This window comes from Trachypithecus francoisi, unplaced genomic scaffold (genome assembly GCF_009764315.1).
Source record: "Trachypithecus francoisi isolate TF-2019V2 unplaced genomic scaffold, Tfra_2.0 Lachesis_group5, whole genome shotgun sequence".
Classification (NCBI taxonomy): Eukaryota; Metazoa; Chordata; class Mammalia; order Primates; family Cercopithecidae; genus Trachypithecus; species Trachypithecus francoisi.
The window spans coordinates 111,973,020-111,990,765 of NW_022681470.1; the positions used below are offsets into that span (position 1 = coordinate 111,973,020).

General features: G+C 50.7%; 1 long non-coding RNA gene across 2 annotated transcripts; it reads left to right on the plus strand.

The window, feature by feature from the left end:
• Positions 1-2,543: 2,543 nt before the first annotated feature.
• LOC117075243 lies at positions 2,544-16,221 on the plus strand. Of its 2 annotated transcripts, XR_004433890.1 has the most exons (4): positions 2,544-2,691; positions 12,768-12,961; positions 13,935-14,095; positions 15,813-16,221. It is a non-coding gene; the product is annotated as an uncharacterized LOC117075243 (long non-coding RNA). The 2 variants fall into 2 exon arrangements; XR_004433889.1 differs by lacking the exon at positions 13,935-14,095 and having other exon boundaries at positions 15,813-16,179.
• Positions 16,222-17,746: the final 1,525 nt, after the last annotated feature.

Here is a 17,746-nt window from a genome sequence, read left to right on the forward strand (position 1 = left end):
TTCTTATCAGTAAGGAAAAGCTTCTAGCACTTCTGGGAGGCCTTATGAGTAGAGCTGTGATTTTCAAGGCTGCAATTTTTCTTCTGATTCTAGAGGATTTACTTCTTGTTTTTTTTTTTTAACCTCTGAGTTGAACCTCATCCAAATGTCAACATCAGAAGAATGGGAAGTTCTTGAACATGTTTAAACTGTGAAGCCCATAGAAGCCAGATCATTCTTTTGTGGAACTACAATAAAAATTTCTATTTTTTTGGAGATGGAGTCTTGCGTGCAGTGGCACGATCTCGGCTCACTGCAACATCTGCCTCTTGGGTTCGAGCAATTCTCTTGCCTCAGCCTCCTGAGTTGCTGGGACTACAGATGTGCGCCACCGTGCCCAGCTAATTTTTGTATTTTAGTAGAGATGGGGTTTCACAATGTTGTCCAGGCTGATCTTGAACTCCTGACCTCAGGTGATCCGCCTGCCTCGGACTCCCAAAGCGCTGGGATTACAGGCATGAGTCACCTCACCCGACCTCTTTTTAAATAACAGTATATTCAGTCTTAAATTAACCTAACTTGTGTTAAATCAGAGACAACTGGATCCTTGTTCTTGCTATGGTTTTAACATGTCCCCCAAAAGTTCATGTGTTAGAAACTTAATCCTCAATGTGACCATGTTGGGAGGTGGGGCTACGAGGGGGGTCCTCATGAATGGATTCATGTTATCATGCGAGTGTGCTGTTATCCATTGAGTCTGTCCTCTGATGCTTCTCTCTTTGTGTCTCACGTGCTTGCTTGCCCTTCTACCCTGCTATAACACAGCAAGAAAACCCTCATCAGATGCCAGGCAGATGCTGGGGCCGTGCCCTTGCACTTCCCTGTTTCCAGAACTGAGGAAATACATTTCCTTTCTTTATAAATTACCCAGTCTCAAGTATTCTGCTATAGCAGCAGAAAACAGACTAAGACAACTCTCACGTAGACAATACGTAGCAGGAGTCAAAGGTTTAAGGAAAATGTTGAGACCTCAAGTCCTAAGTGGGGAGTATTCTACACTCAGTCTTCAGATTGGGAAGGTTGGGGGTGTTTATGTATGTTTAGGGGTAGGACTCCCGCTCTAGGAAACAGAATTTGAGAGCTCTGGGTCCCAGAATCAGGCCAAGCCTCAAAAACAATAGCCCTGGGCCATCGGGGCTCTGCTGGGCTCCCAGCTCTCCTTCCTGCTGTGCTGCTTCCATTATGACATTGGCCAGCCCATCCCTCCCACCCCATCAGCACCTCCTGATCATTCTTAGAAAGGGAATGAAGCAGGTAACATTCTTAGAAAGGGAATGATCCAACATGGGCTGGAGTGAGACTGCCTGATTCAACTCCAGCCTCCGTACTTAATAGCTATGTGATCTTGGACAATCCCTCTGTGCCTCCATGCTTCAGTTGCCTTATCTATAAAATGGAGATAATAACAGCACTGACCTTAATGGTACTGGTGAGGATTAACTGAGTTACTACAGGGGTCTACAGATCTTTTCTGTAAAGGGCCAGATAGTAAATATTTTTAGTGTGCACAGTTATTCACCCCTATGCCTGACAAAAATCGGTAGCCGTCCACTGGATAAATCTTTTTTTTTTTTTTTCAGACAGAGTGTTGATCTCTTGCTCTCTCACCCAGGCTGGAGTGCAGTGGCACGATCTCGGCTCACTGCAACCTCCGCCTCCCAGGTTCAAGCGATTCTCCCACCTCAGCCTCCCAGGTAGCTGGGGCTACAGGGGCCCGCCATCATGCCTGGCTAATTTTTGTGTTTTTAGTAGAGATGGGATTTCACCATGTTGGCCAGGCTGGTCTCGAACTCCTGACCTCAAGTGGCCCACCCAACTTGACCTCCCAAAGTGTTGGAATTACAAGTGTGAGCCACTGTGCCCGGCTGATAAATCTTTACTTAATGTTTACTATGTGCCTGGCTCAAGATTAAGTGCTGGGATTTCCAAAGTAGAAGATAGTCTACTGTCAATGAGCTCACAGTCCAGCAGAGTTGGAAGGGGTGAGCCTCGTAAGCAGCCAGTGACAGCATCCCATAGTTAGTGCTATGGGGGAGGAAGCCCAGGTTGCTCTGGGAGCCTCCAGGAGAAGGTCCAGGATCAGGTGCAATTTTCAGGGCCAATGACAAGTGAGCCAAGGAAAAGAGAGAAGGACCGGGCAGGGAAGGGGGTCTCAGGCAGAGGGAGCAGCAAAAACAAAGGGGAGAGGGGAGACTGGCTCGGTGTGGTGAATGTGAGTGGTAGAGGGTTGGAGGGGTAAGGAAAAGCTTCTAGCACTTCTAGGAGGCCTCAGGCTCTGTCACAACTACTCCATGCTGCCATTGTATCATGAAAGTGGTCATGGACAATATATACACGATGGGCATGTGTTCCAATAAAATGTATTTATAAAAACAGGCAGGGAGCTGGATTTGCCCTGATGCCTATAGCTCGCTCGTCCATGAGTTAATAACTAAGTACTTATCATGTAGTAACACTGAACCAATGTTAGCAATTATTATTCAATCATGAATCAGCTAAATATTTGAGCACCTACTCTGTGCCAGGCCTTGTTCTGAGTGCTGGGGATATAGCCATGAACAACACTGACAGGGTTCCTGCTCTCGGGGAGCTTCCATTCTAGTTGGGGGAGACAAAAATAAACAAGGAAACGAGAGAAAACACCAGTTCGTGGTAAGTGCTATCTTAAAACTAAAGCAGGGACTGTGATAGTGATGTCAGGGTGGACTACATCACTGTGGTGGCTAGCAAAAGCTTCTTGGAGGATGTCACATTCAAGCCAAGGCCAGCCTGATGGAAAGGAGCCAGCTCTGTGGCAACTGCAAGAACAGAAATCCAGGCAGGACAAAGCAGCTCAGGCTCCTGCTTCTGCTTTTAGCCCAGCTGCGAACCAGAGGCAGGGTCTGCAATGCTGCAAGGGCCAGGAGGAGAGGGGGACAGCAAAGAGAGGACAGAAAGGAACATCTCGGATCTTGCAACTCTGGGTGCTGCAGAGGCTGTGGAAGGGGGTGTTTCTCTTCACCCTCCAGGTCCTTAGCCCATCTCTCAGGATACACCCCTTTTCTTAATATCCTGGCCCTCAGCCCAACACCCCTCTCTCCTTTCTCCTCCATTCCCCTCACCAATTGGCTGAAGGCCCTCAGTCTAGGCATGGCAACATCTCTGCTTCGCACATCTGTCTCTGAGTTCCAGGCTTGCTTGAGCCAGTTTACCCATTACTTAAAACCGGAGGTGCCACCCAGCTGGTGACTAGGGCAGTCTGTAGCTGCTTCCTCCTGTACAAGGGGTGTTCGGAATTCCATACACAGAGAATGAGGTGGGTTTCACTGGAGCCACTCCCGGACACAGGTTTGCTTGCATTGTTCTCTGGTTCAATGTTTCCTAAGCTCTTTTCTGACTGAAAAAGCACCTCTGTGTATGTGGTTTCTGGCCCCTGCAGATGCTGCAAGCCCCCCTTCTTTCCTGCCCTTTACCCCCCGTGTGCAGCTCTCTCTTATTCGTTGAACATTCTGGCGCACACAGAATTCTAGAGGATGGTCTAGCCTAGGAACCAGACCACACAGGTGATGTTGCTCTTCTACAGAGAACAAATCCTCAACTCCAACAGCTTCTGGAGCTGGAGGCAGCCTGCTGAGGTTCCTACCACAGTGGTTTCTCACTTGCAGCTTCTACACCAGAGGGACACGTTTCCTGACCTGGTCCCAGCCTCTACTTATGCCCTTCTGGGTAGCACTCTGTCCCTCCTTCAATTCTCACTTCCTTTAGACACCTTCCCAGACTGTGTCCCCAACTCAGATGCCCCCTGGTTCCAGCATCTCCCTCCGGATGCGAGCCTCAGCCCTGGTTCCAGCATCTCCCTCCGGATGCGAGCCTCAGCCCTGGTTCCAGCATCTCCCTCCGGATGCGAGCCTCAGAACTAGACCTAATTGGTGTGCCCTTCTCACCCCGACCTGCCTGGCACGGGGGGCTGAAATGGCACCTCCTCTCTCTGTGTCCCTCCCATCTCCTTGGCTGGCTGTGAGAGGGTTTCTAGGGCTGCCTGACTCACCAGCGAATGGTGCTGTCAGGCTGGCTGTCATGTGGCATGGTGGGTCCCATGGGCGGGTGGGCAGCATGGGGTGGGGCCAATGTGTCCTCCAACCCATTTGGGAGGCCTCCACCACCCCAGCTCTTTGCTGTGCTGCGTTGCTATTTTGGTACCCAGGAAGCTGGCCGGAGAAGGGAAAGTCTGACCCCTCTTCCTGTCAACAATGACTTTCTGCTTGGAGCTGACCCCTCTGGGGTGAGTCACCAGGAAGGGCAATCCGCCTCTGCCGAGGGGAGGAGGAACCCCGGGAGGGGAGGCTCACTGTCCAGGGTCACTGAGGCTTGTGGCTAGACCAGGGTCTTACTGCTGAAGAAGGGGTTTAAAATAGTCTGCCTGCTGACCCCCAAAAGTGGGGGTAGTCTCCAAATGCCTCCTCTCTCTCCTCCCTGCCCTGCAGTTTCACCTGCAGGTCACACCAGATTGATGTTCTTAAACACAGCTGTGACCATGTCACATCTTGATTATAATCTTCAGAGGCTCCTTGTTACCTCCAGAGTAAAGTCCAAATGCCCTCGCTTGGCCCCAACCTCCTCTTCGACCTCCTCACCCTCTGCTCCTTCATGCCTTCTGCTCCATCAGGCTGGCCTCCTTGGCTGCTGCATGTGACATAGCACACACGGCCGTCTCCACACTTCTGCCTTCGCCATGCCCTTCATCGTCCCCTTCCTTGGAATGCCTTTTCCTTTCCAGATGCACCATTCCCATTTCCATTCCTACATTACCCTTCCATCTATTCAAAAAATATTTAATGAGCACCTTCTGTGTGCCAAGTCCAGTGCTGTGAGCTGAAGTTTCCACCTCCGATGAGCTAGACAAGCACTCATGGGCCTGTCAGGCTTGCAGAGGTACAGAGACATACTCAGGCACTTGCAATATAGCACCTGGGAGGGACACCTCACCCACCTTGAGATCACGGAAGGTGGCTGGAGGAGGTCACACCCCTGCTGATTTCCTGGCGAGTGAGTAGGAGGTAGGTGGGTAAGGGAACAAGGGCTGGAGGCTGGCAGCAAAAATGTGTGGACCAGAGAAACCAGAAAGTAGGAAGACCTCAGTCAAGAGTCAGTGCATTCTAGGAACTGAAAGTTGGTCATAAAATTTGGAGTAGAGGGTGTGAGGTGGGTGGTGAGAAGAGGCGGGGAGTGGCCCAGTGGTCCCTCACAGTTTGGTCTTTATCCTAAGAGCCATGAGAAGCCAGTGGATGGTTTATAGCAGAGGTTCCCAGTGTGCAAAACTTCATCTTGGAAAGTCCAGCGTGACTGGAGTGGGGACCACAGATTGGAGGAGGGTGAGCTGCAGGTGGAGAGACTTTACATGGGAAGAGTTTACATGGTCTGGGCCAAGGTCATGGGGGTGTGAGTCGTGTTCCCCTTCACCCTCCAGCCACATTCGCCTTCTTTGCGAGCTCATTTTCCAACTGGGGCCATGCACTTGCTCTTTCCTCTGCCTGAAACACTCTTGCCCTTGACACTCACATGACTTCTGCATCCAAATAATCCAGGTTTCTGTCTAGAGTAGACCCTGACCCCCATCATTCTCAATGTGCTTCCCTTGCTTTAATTTTAATCTTGGCATTTATCATTCCCCGACTGATAGATCATAGGTTGCGCATGTGTTTTTCTATCTCCGTCACTAGAATGAGACCTCCCTCAGGGGAGGGGTTTAATCTGCCTTCTTCGCCTTCAGTTTGGAGGTGCCTGAGGCATGCCCAGAGTGGACACCTAGTACACACTGGTGACGGGATGCAATTGGGAGCATCTGACTCACCAGGAAGCACCATAGCTGCACCTGCAGCAGGGAATGGGACGGTGGGGGTGACAGCAGAACCGCAGTCAGAGTGGGAAGAGAAGGGGCCTGGAACAGAACCTGAGGGTCACCTCTGCCTCAGGGAGAGGACAGGAGCCGGTAGAGGAGGAAAGAAGGGATGGTCAGAGAGTGGACTTTATACAGGTGCTGTGCTTTGTGTCCCGGATGGGCGCTTTAGGTTGTGTGGTGCAGCACCAAGGTGCCAGGGAGTGGAGATTCCCAACAGGAGGAGCGGACCAAGAGCATCGCAAGCCTCAGAGAGCTGGAAGCTGCCAAAGCCCCTGGGGGAAGCCCACTGCAGCTTCCAGAGTGTGCAGACAGACACCAGGCGCAGTAGGGAGGAAACCAGGAGTTTGGCTGAGGAGAGATGGAAGAAGGGGAGCACTGTGGTGAATAATGACCACAGCCTCTTGACTGCTCTCCTGGCCCCGCTTTGCCAGCAAATTCTCCACGCAGAGGAACCTTCTAAAAACATAAATCAGATCATGTCACTCCCTTGCTCAAAACCATTACTTAGAATAAAATGCAAGCTCCCTAAAGTGACAAGCAAGGCCCTAGGGGACCTGGCCTTACCTTGTCCTCTGACCTAATTTCCCTGGAACTGTGTCCTGCTCACTCCACTCCTGACCCTCAGACTCCTTGCTGGTCCCTGAGCAAGCTGCTCCCTGTCTCAGAGCACTGGCTGGCACTGCTCCCTCTGCCTGGAAGGCCCTCCTAGACATTGTCACCTGGCCATCCCCTTCACCACATCCAGGCCTCTGTTCAAATGTCACCTCCTCAGAGAGGCTCTTGCTGAGCATCCTAAGATAGAACTCTCCACCCTTTGTCAACTTTCCTTATTTTTTGCATGGCAGGCAATTGTATTTATTATGTATTACATGTTTGTGTATTTGCTGGCTTCCTTCCTGTTCATCTTCCTCACTAAAGTGTGAGCTCCAGGAGGGCAGGGGTTTTGTCTGCTTTGTTCACTCTACATTCTTAGCCCACAGAACAGCACATAGCACATACTGAGCACACAATAAATGTGCCGAATGGATGTTCGACTAATGAACAACAGTCTGTAAAGCAAATTTGCAAAGAGTCTAACATGCAATGGCTCAGCACAACAATTTTACAAAGGGGCATCCCCATTTTACAGAGGAGCAAGCCTGGACTTGGAGTAGCTGAGCAACTTGGCCACAGGCAGAGCCCGAGCTTACTGGATTGCAGGCTGTGACCACAAACCAGCTCTTCTTACCCAACTCGGGGACCCTTTCAGAGAGGAACAGTCTAGGCCCACTCTCCACCTTCTCCTAGTTTCAGTGGGGAGATGAGAAGACAATGAGGGGAATAAAGAAGTCCGGGGGGGAGCGCTCGGAGGAGAGGGGGAGGAGGAACCCGAAGGAGCCAGCTGCTGGAGGAGAGGGTGTCTGTCTTGGCTCCTTGCCAAGGCATGAAGAGAGAGGCTGTCCTGTGAGTAAGAATTCTGTGCCCTACATCCCAAGCTAAAGGGCACCTTGGATCCCAAAGCCTAATTCCACTTCAAGGGATGAGCAGGGATTTGCCTCAGGATGGGAGGGCCCTCCCTAAGGAAGCCCCGACCCTCTGGAAACTTCTCCCTTTCCACCTCCCCACCACCCACTGCAAGCTGCTGGGAATTCCCCACTTCCTGGTAGGAACTGGAGAGCCCTGGGGAGAGTTTCCTCAGCCCTGGAGTTCAGGACACTTTCCTGTTTTCATAATAATGTCTTCACCCTCTGCATACCTACCCCTCCCCAATACAAATTGGTGGAGGGCGGGTAGGTGGAGGAAGGAGGTTCCACTGTAGGACCCTCCTTTACTACCCAGCCCAGGAGCCAATAATTTCTCCCCAGGAGAAATCAGAAGCTGCCTGTCAGCTTCTTGTTTGGGGCTCACACTGAGGGAATAGTCCCCCCCGTCCTTTATTTGAGATGAGTGACTCAATGGCTGACACCACAACTGCTGAATCTACAGCCTCCAAAATCATGCTGGGGTCCAGTCTCCAGCCAGAGCAGGAGGCATTCTGCTGGTGCATCTCAGCGTGCCCCCACGCTGTCCCAGTGAGTCACTCCAGCCTGGTCCCTGGAGTTCTTGGCCCTGTCTCTGCTTGCTGGAAGTGTCTCTTCCCTGTCCCTTTCCTGGCAGTGTGTAGGAAAGAATGATGGACAACAGGCCAAGGCTGGGAGGTCTTGTTCGGTCAGAACCCTCAGGGAGCCCAGCCGGGATGAGCATCAACTTGCTGGCATCTGGGGTCTAGACGGCAGTCACATGAGTCGTGCGCACTTGTCTAGTCTGAGACACATCCCAGGCCAACTGTTTGCTCGTGGGTCCCCAGAGCACCTGCTACTTCCGGGAAGCTCTCTCATAACTCATTTCAGCAAACTCCCAATCTGCCAAGGCTTCACGACAAGGCGCTGGAAGGGAGAAGAATAAAAGAATGGAGAAGACAGAGCTCCTGCCTTCCAGGAGTCTAGAGGCCCATCCTAACAGTCATCACTGTGCTTTAAGATGTGCCAGGCTCTGGGGATGAGGTGTGGGGACTCAGTGATAAGTACAACATTTCTCTGAATTTCAGAAATTTAGATTGCAGCTGGGGAGAGAGACGTATAAACTGGTAATTCTACTACATGGTGGAATTACCTGAAAAGCCAGGCAGCTCCTCCCTCCAGCCTGAGATGTTATCTTTCCCTAGGAAGTCTTCCCTGACCCTCGTCCTTCAAGCATCACAGCATCCACCACTAAGCTGTGTCATTGCCTAGCAGCCTAGCAGCAACCCCCATCCCCCTGCCACCAGAACATGAGCACTCTGAAGGCAGGAATTGGCCTTCTGTCTTTGTGTCCTCACACAACTAAACATATTTATAGATAAGTGTTACCTGAACCACTTCTAAACAGTTGACTGCAATACAAGGCTGACAATGTATGCTAAACAGAGATTTGACATGCTGGCTTTGTTGTAGAGAAAGGGCTGATTAATTCTGAATGATGAGGATAAAAAAGGCACCAAAGAGAAGGTGTGACTGCGGCTAAGCCCTACGGGATGCACAGGCTCTTGCCAGCCAGAGAAACAGGAGGAGAGCATGAGTCAGGAAAGTACATGGCTTCTTACAGCTAACATACAAAAGCCCACAGGAACTGGCGCATAGGACATGGAAGGAGGAGATGTAGGTGGTCAGGCGAGGAGGAGTCTTGGTACCATGCTAAGCAAGGAGTGTCGTCTTTGTTCTGTAGACACAGAGACCCTCTGAGAAGGTTCCATGACAAGAGTCATCTAAACTAACCCGCATTTTGCAGAGGCTGTGCTGATGGCTGTGGGGAGGGTGTATTTTGGAGAGTGCATTTCTAGGAGTGTCCTCTCTTTGGCCTCTCTCTCCTGGAAGAGGGAGCTGGGGAAAGTTGGGGGGAAAGGGTGGAGCAGATAAATCAGTTAAGAAGCAATGTAATGTTAGGAGACTGATGGCAATAACATGAATCAGAACAGGCACAGTGGGAATAAATAGAAAGAGGCAGAGTTGGTGACATGGGAGTGAGACTGAATTATCTACACAGAGTGGCTGAGAGGACATGAGAGAGGAGCAGGCTCCGGGAGTGGGGGAAGGGGAGGAGGCATTCCATTCTGGGCTGCCATCAGCATGGGAGTAGAGGAAGAATCTTAGATTTTCTCAATCCTGATTCATCTTGATAACAAGCTATGTGAGGGCTCTGAGGAACCCTTTTGCACAAAGCTTACACAAGTGACAAAATCTCTTCCTATTATGGAAACATCTCACAGAGCCCTCCCAGTTTTAACTATCACTACGCCACATACACCCACCACCACAGCAACCCACATGGTTGAGACACAGTGGGGTGTTGCCAAGAGAGGTAAGATGTGGTGTGTACAGGGAGCCCCTGCCATCATCGGGATGACTTTATGTCCGTGAGAGTGGCAGCCCACACCCTAGCCTCTCAGCTGCTGGCTTTCCCCATCTCTGACAACCTTCTGTCCCACTGTGACTTGGCCACCCACTCCCATCACCACTCCCGAGACTTAGTCATCACCCAGAACTCCCTCACCTCTGAAATCACTAATCCTGACGGTCTTCTCTATCCTCTCAGCTTCTCTACTAAATCACTTTGTCTACTCCTGACCTCTAACCCCATCAGGTGCCCCATCCATGTACCCCTCTGTTTTCTTTCCATTCAGCAGCCTGCTTCTTCCTGCACTCTCTTTTCTCATACCTGAGATGCACAGCTCAGAATTTTATTCATTGTCTCCTATAACATAAATTCCACCTTGTTGCACCACCTGCCAAAATTCCACTGGTGGATGAAGCAGCTGTCCTTTTCCTCTGAACTGCACGGGCGTGACAGGTGATTCTGCAGGAGAAGACCGCAGCAGCAAGCTGGCCAGGTGCTCCAGCACTGTGACCACCAAGCTCAGCTGGGTCCTCAGTGCTGCCTGCCATGCATTTTCTAGTCCTGGAAAAACCACCCTGGTAGACCGTATCCCTGTCCTCAAACTTTCCACATATTTACTTCCATCTGAATTCTCAGCCGATGTTATCTCTTACTCCTTTCAAAGATAAGACAGAAGCCAGCCAGGCGCGGTGGCTCACGCCTGTAATCCCAGCACTTCGGGAGGCCGAGGCGGGCGGATCACCTGAGGTCAAGAGTTCAAGACCATCCTGACCAACATGGTGAAATCTTGTCTCTACTAAAAATACAAAAAAAAAAAAAAAATTATCTTGGCATGGTGGTTGCACCCATAGTCCCAGCTACTTGGGGAGGCTGAGGCAGGAGAATCGCTTGAACCCAGGAGGTGGAGTGAACCAAGATTGTGCCACTGCACTCCAGCCTGAGTGACAAAGGAAGACTCCATCTTAAAAAATAATAATAACAATAAGACAGAAGCCTTGAGGCAGTGAATCTTGGGCCATCCTGCAGCTTCTCCTATCTACCGGCTGCACAGGTCCTCTCCACTTTGCCTCCTGGTTTAATGGAAGGCACACACTCTTCTATCTAATTTGCCCACTTAGCTTTTGGATCCCAACCCTTGCTGCCATCTCAGGGACCTGGCCTGTCCCCTCTTTCCCTTTATCTTCAATTTCTCCCTCTTTACTCTCAGCTCCCCATCATTTAAACACATTCAAGTCTCTAATGTGAAATCAGGCCGTCCCTTGATTCTATCTCTTCCTCCAATGATTACCCTCTCCTTCCTAGGAAAACATCTCAAACACTTTCCATTTACGCCTCAACTCGCTGTGATAGATTTTTCCTCCCTCACAAAATAGAAATAAACTGCATCCAAACTACTAATGACCTTCCCCATACATTCAGCGAACAGTTTTAGCCCTCGCGTGTTTGATTTTTCCACTGAGGGTCACTTCTTCTTTCTCCTACCCTGGGCTTCCGTTACACTTTCCTGTTTGTCCTCCTCTACCCAAACCCTAAACATTGGACTTACTGAGACCACCCTACACCTGTCTCCTCTGCTTATTGCCCCTAAGCCACCCCTTGCACTCCTAATGCTTCAAGTGCTGCTCTAGGCTGGCAGCTACGAAGCACACTTCTCTTCTAAACCCCTCCAGAGCTTCAGATCCACAGGTTTAATTGCCTGTAGGGTTGTCAGATTGAGCGAATAAAAACACAGGATGCCTAGTTCAATTTAATTTCAGATAAACAGTGGATGCTTTTCTAGTATGACAATGCCCAATGTAATAGGACAGATTTGTACTAAAACATTATTTGTTGTTTATCTAAAATTCAGAGGTAACTGGGCATCCATATTTGATCTGGCAATGCTGCATGACTTGACACCTTTATTTGAGACCCCCCGCAGCAGCTCCACTCAGTATCTCCACAGCTGACTTCCCGTGAAACAAACTCAACCATCCACTTCATTTACAAACGAAAAATGCTACGTCAGTCCTCCAGTCCCAACACCAATCACTCAGCCAGGCTTATCTGAATCCTCAATGTCAACAGGAATGAGCTCCTCTGTTCTTCTTTAGCTCCCAACTCCTCTAAAATATCCCTAAAATCTGACCTCTTCTCTCCAGCAACAGTCATCATCCTAGTCAAGGCCACCCCATCTTTTACCTGCTACACCATCCTAGCTGGTCTCTAGTACGTGATTGCCACAAACAGCCCAATGGTCTTATTTAAATTCATATTTTATCATGGCTGTCACTGGTTTAAATTCTGAAATCCAAAACCCTTACCAGGGTCCTAATGCCCTGCCTTACCAGGGTCCTGACACCCTGCCTAACATGGCCCTTGCTCACCTCTCCCTCCTGTTTCTGGGCCATTCTTCCCCTTTCTCAATGCTCCACAGCCACACTGAGCTTCTTTCAGTTCCTCGAAAGTGCTGCTCTGGCCTTGGGTCTTCCCTCATGCTGGTCCTTCTGCCTGGAACAATCCTCTCCTCCTCTCCCTCTTTTCCTCTTAGTTAATGATAATCCCTTAGGTCTCAGGCTCTATCCTTTGCTCTCCCTCAATCTTATTTTTCCCTTGTGGATCACTTGTCACCCTCTAATGGCCTGGCCAATGCTTGGTTCTCTGTTAGACTGTGAGTGCCACAAGAGTAGGACTTTGTCTTCTCTATTGGATTCTGAGCCCCTGGCATAGTCCTTGGCACAGACAAGGAGCTCAATTAATGCTTCAAGGATAAATAAGGGAGTAGCTTTTCTCCCCATTCAGCCTTGGAGGTCTCCTCTGATCTTCCTGTGAGCTCTCAGTGCAGAGCATTTGTCAAAACTGAATGTTTTCAAATAGACATAGAATTTACACATCATGATGTGCCTAAGCGGGGGTGTCAATCCTCCAGTCCCAACACCAATCACTCAGCCAGGTTTATCTCAATCCTGAATGTCAACAGGAATGATCAGAAGGCAGAGTGACCAGAGACAAGAGGGAGGGCTGGCAGCCTCCTGCGGGGAGATGGCGGGGCAGATGCTGGTGAGCGGAAGCGAAGGTACAGCAACCCAGGCAGCTTCATCTCCAGGCCTGGCTACTGAAGTGCGGCCTCCAGCAAGGCTCTCCCAAGTCCCATGGAAGACTCCAGAACAATGGGTGTGTTGAGCTTGGGGATTGTGGAGGGCGTCCCGTTGTACCTATTCAGCAGGCTGTTACAAATGAGGGCCTAGAATTGAAGGACGATCAGGCTGAAGGTATAGATTTAGGATTCACCGATAAGCAAGTGACCATCAGGGCTGTGTGAGTAGTGAGCATCCCTAGGGAGATCATGGGGATGTCCAAGCAGAAGGTACTATTGATAAAACTTTGGGGACACCTGATTTAAGGGGCTTAGGAAGAAGAGTAAACTAAACCAGAAATGGGGAAAGAGGAACTAGAGCCCTCAAGGGAGAACCATGAAGGTGCAAAGGCCGGAAGCCAAGGGGGTAACTTTTAAAGAAGTGAAGCTTGAGCAACATGGTCAGCTGCCTGACAAAGGGTGAACGCTGAGAAGTGGCTCCCAGGGTTGGAAAAAAGGACGTCAGACATGACCTTTGAAGAGAAAAATTAGCTCATCTCTCCGGTCCCAGTGCCTTCTACCTTCCCTCTGATAGCACCTCTGTGGGCAGGGGCAACGCTGCCCCTACCTGCCCATTTCTACAAGTGGAAGAACTGTTTCTGATTTGGGGAATAGTCAGAAAGACAGATAAAGTCAACTCCATTCAAGCAAGGGCACGGCTTAGATGTCCAGTTTCCAGAACCTGGGACTGTGACGAGGAAGGCAGGGGTCTGGTCCCCAACCTTTGGAGGCTTACAGGCTAATGGGATCTCTAGGCACTGCTGCTGCTCAGTCCTGTCCTTCTTAGACCAGGGTTCTTCCTGACTGACCCCCTGGGTCCTGAGAGGGCTCCTGCAGGCTGCATCCTTCTCTTTGCCCTCTCTTGCCATCACCCACTCTTCTGCCTGGAGTTTGCTTCCCACTCTTCCTGCTCTGATCCCCACATCCTGCCTGCAGAGACGGTTCCCAGTCTCCAATTCGTTCTACCTCCCAGGACAAGCCTACAACATCCTTTACTCACATCTCCTTCAGGGAAACAAACAGCAAAACAAGCAGAACATGCCCACCCCAGATGGGGAGTTATGAAGCCTGACACCCATCCAAAGCTCCTGCAGCTAGATATGGCTCCTGGCTTTGATTCTGACCCCCTGGGGGGCCTCAGTGGATTCTGATCCATGGATTTGTTCCTGAGGGTAAGGTCCCCTTCTTTTCTCCACCATAACTCAACTCCTCCAGTGGCCCCCTCACCTCCAGCGGGTACCCTATTCCTTGGAGCCCTCATGCAGGGGGAACCCCATTCCTCAGAGCTTCAGAGTCATCCAGGAATGTCCCACAGGAGGTATTTTCTCCTAAAAGGATGCAGGACAGATTAATCTCTTATGATAATATTTTGTAAATATCACTTTATCATAACATTGTCATGCTCCAAGCCTGTGGCCTGGAAGCTGGGGGAGGTGGCGGGGGGCTTCTTCACTGGTGCTTCAGTCCCTCAGGGTGCCTCAGGCTCGGGAGGAGAAAGTGCTTTCCTTTGGTCCTTCGGGAGGAGAGTCCACCTGTTTCTCTGCCTCAGTGCTCCCAGGACACCCTCCTGGACTCCCAGCACAGGAGGAATGAGAGTTTGGACAGCGAGGAGACGGTGTCAGGAAGTAAAGAATGAGCTTAGAAGATCTTTCTGTCCTGCCTTGGTTCCTGTGTGGCCAACTCCAGATTGCACAAGATTAGGTATCAGTTCAGCAGCTGAGTGCTCAAGGCCCTTCTGAATGTCTGGCCCCAATCCATTGCCCAGGGTTTAGGAGGCTTGAGTTCCAACACTCCTGCCAATAACTTCCATGTACCTCGGGCAAGTTCTTTTTTCTCTAGCGTTAGACTAGGGAGCTAGATTACGTGGCCCATTCCCACTCTGTCATCCTACAACTCGATGAGTTTGCCTTTCTCCTTTCCTCCATGGCACAAATGTTCTGCTCCAGCCTGACCCATTTTCCTATGCCTTCTACACACTCTAGACCACCAGGACAGATAGGCTGATTCTCACTCGTCAGTTTTGATTGATTGGCGATGGCTGCAGTGAGTCAGAGGAAACAGTACATCAACAATGTCTGCCACGGAGAGGAGATAGAAGAGGGCTGGCACGTGTGCCATATATTTGCCCACGTCTTGCAGCCCTCCACCCTTGGACTCAGGCGATTTCCCTCTCCTGGAATGCTCTCTCTTCTTCTCCACCTGTCCACATTATTTCACAGTTCAGATTCTTCAAGAAGCTGGGCTATCTCCCAGCACTCAGAAGCATCTTTCTCCCCTGAACTTTGTAAAGGTAGTGACTTTTGAGAGACACATCGTTTGTTTATAGTTTTTAAAGATTGTGAATAGAGCCGCTATAAACAAATAAAATAATAAACAAAGCAAAACAAAGAAGGCCATGATGCTTCTGCTCTCTGGACTTTGACCCCAGGCCGCCTGGTGGGATTAAGCTTGTTCTGGTGAGTGTCTGTGTTCCCTCCCTAACAAGACCGTGAACTTGTAGGCATCTAGGCCTGGCTTGCCCCACTGTCTCCCACTGATGTAGCCTGGAGCTAGGCACGGAGCAGGCACTCAGAAGGGTTCACTGAGTAGAAAACTTGTGTATGCACAAGAAGGACCCCAGAGTCCGATCCTGACGCCTGGAGACTGACAGTTGGGCCACCTGAGTTCAATCGACAGAGCAGGGAAGGTCCAATGGGCTTAGTCAGGCATGAGACCTAGAGCCGGTTTCCCTAGAAGTTGGTTTCAAAATTGGGGAGGAGCTTTTGGATGAGAGGAGGTGGGGAAGTTCCAGCTGTGGGGAAAGTGTGAAGGCTCAGAAGTGGAAACCAAAGAATCTGCTCTGGGAAAGTCATTAGAGAGCTGTTCTAACGCTTTCCCTTCTTCCTACAGGAAGAATGCTTGTTGCATTTCGCCAAGTTGCTCTCAGCTTTTTCCTGCCTGTGTGCCATCTTTCTGCAAACCACCAGCACTGGCCGCCTTGCACAGCGATCATCGGCATGTCAGTCAATAAACTGAAGATGTTGGTAGTGCGCTGGGATTGGTGGCCAGCAGCGAGAGCCCTGAGAGCTATAAATTCAAGATGAGAATTGAGATGTTGCCAAGGCTTCATAGAGTCCCTGATTTACTAAGAAATTGTTCCCTAGCCTCGACTGCTGGCTCTGTTATGCAGGGGACTCTGTGTGGGCTGGGGGGATGGTGGAAGGAAAGACAAAAATAAAAGACCAGAAGCCAGTGTTGAGACACAGTGGATAGGACATTCCCTACCCCACTGCATTTGGTCCCCTATGGTCTGCTATTTAACCTGTCTTAACCATGGTCTGGTTTGCACGTGCTTGCTTATTTTCTCCAACTATTTTACAGACCCCTTGAAGGCAGACACTGGCTCATATTTCTGGTGTCTGCCTCCCCCACCCCATTCTAGGCCTCTAGCACTCTAGGACCACACTGGGCTCAGGGGAAAGCCGATTGATTAACTGGCTGAATGCGGAGGAGGAAGGGTTAATTAATCCTAGAAAGAAGGCCTCCCAGAGAAGTACCCCCTGACTGCTCCCTGAGGACCATGAACCTCCCCTAGGTACCCTCTGCCAGCCCAGGTCTTCCTGAGCCTGATCCTGCCATTGTGGGCTCTAGACTGGGCCTTCCTCCTTCAGCCTCTGGGGACAGGTTGCTGGCCTGCAGTTCTGAATATTTCAGTTGGCTCCATGCGTAGGGCCTGCTCCAAGGCCAATCTGAATGAATTTGGCCACCTCCCTGTTTTACAAGTCCCGTTCCTAAACTGGAGCCTACAAATATCTCCCTGCCTTCCTGCACAACGCGTGGCTCTGTTCCCTCAGAGAGAAAACAGTCTGAACCGTCCTGAGCCCATTTCCTCTCCAGGTTTTGCTAGTCTCTTCTCTCGTTGAGTAAGGATTTGCTGGGCCCTGCCCCTTGATGTGCACGGGACAGCAACCTGGGCAGCAGTTAGAGAACAGCAAAGGAGGGCCTCCACTCTCCTGGAGCTCCCAGCCCACTGCAGGGACCAGAATACAAGGCTCATTGCGAAACCCGTTGAGGCCACGTTTGCTTGATAAGCACCACATGTGTGGAGAGAGAGCTCATCCCAGCCTAGCTTGGGCTCTCCTGGGTGGGCTGGGGTCTGGGAGGAACCCACAGGAAAAATGGGAAGAGAATGCTTCCAAGAGCATGGAGAGCCAGCTCAGCTACTCACCAGCTGTGTGACTTTGGGCAAATTACCTAACGTCTCAGGAGTTAGGTTCTTTATCCACACACCAAGTTTCCCTGGTATTCTAGGATTCAGATGGGGCATGGCACAGAGCTGCAGTCTCGTTGCTACAAGGCTTTGAGAACGTGCTGAGCTTGAGGCAGAGGTCCAGGCCGGCAGGGAGGGGTCTGGGGCCTGTGATCCTAAGCACCGCTTCTCACGAGCGCTAGGTGAGAGGGGTCACACCTCAGAGGCCATGGGGCCAGAACCCAATCCTTGAGATCAGGTGCCTCAGGCCTGGGCTTCAACTCACCCCTGTCCCTGCTTCCCTGGGTCCATGGCTGCAGTGAGCAAGAAAAAAAGAACCCCAGATGGGGGGCGGGGCAGAAGCCACATCAGCACCAACCAGGGCAAACAAAGATGAGCTGTCTTCTAGGCTTGAGGTTGTTCATTTGCAAACAACAGTATTTGAGTTGCCACTGTTCCCTGCCTCCCAGGCCAACAGAGGCTGTCTGTGCGCCTGCCCTGCCCCCGTCTAGGGCTCTGTCTCTGGCCTCCACCGGGCCTTCTGCATGTGTCAATCCCTTGGTTCTCTGCAGCGGCTCTCAGACACAGGATCTGA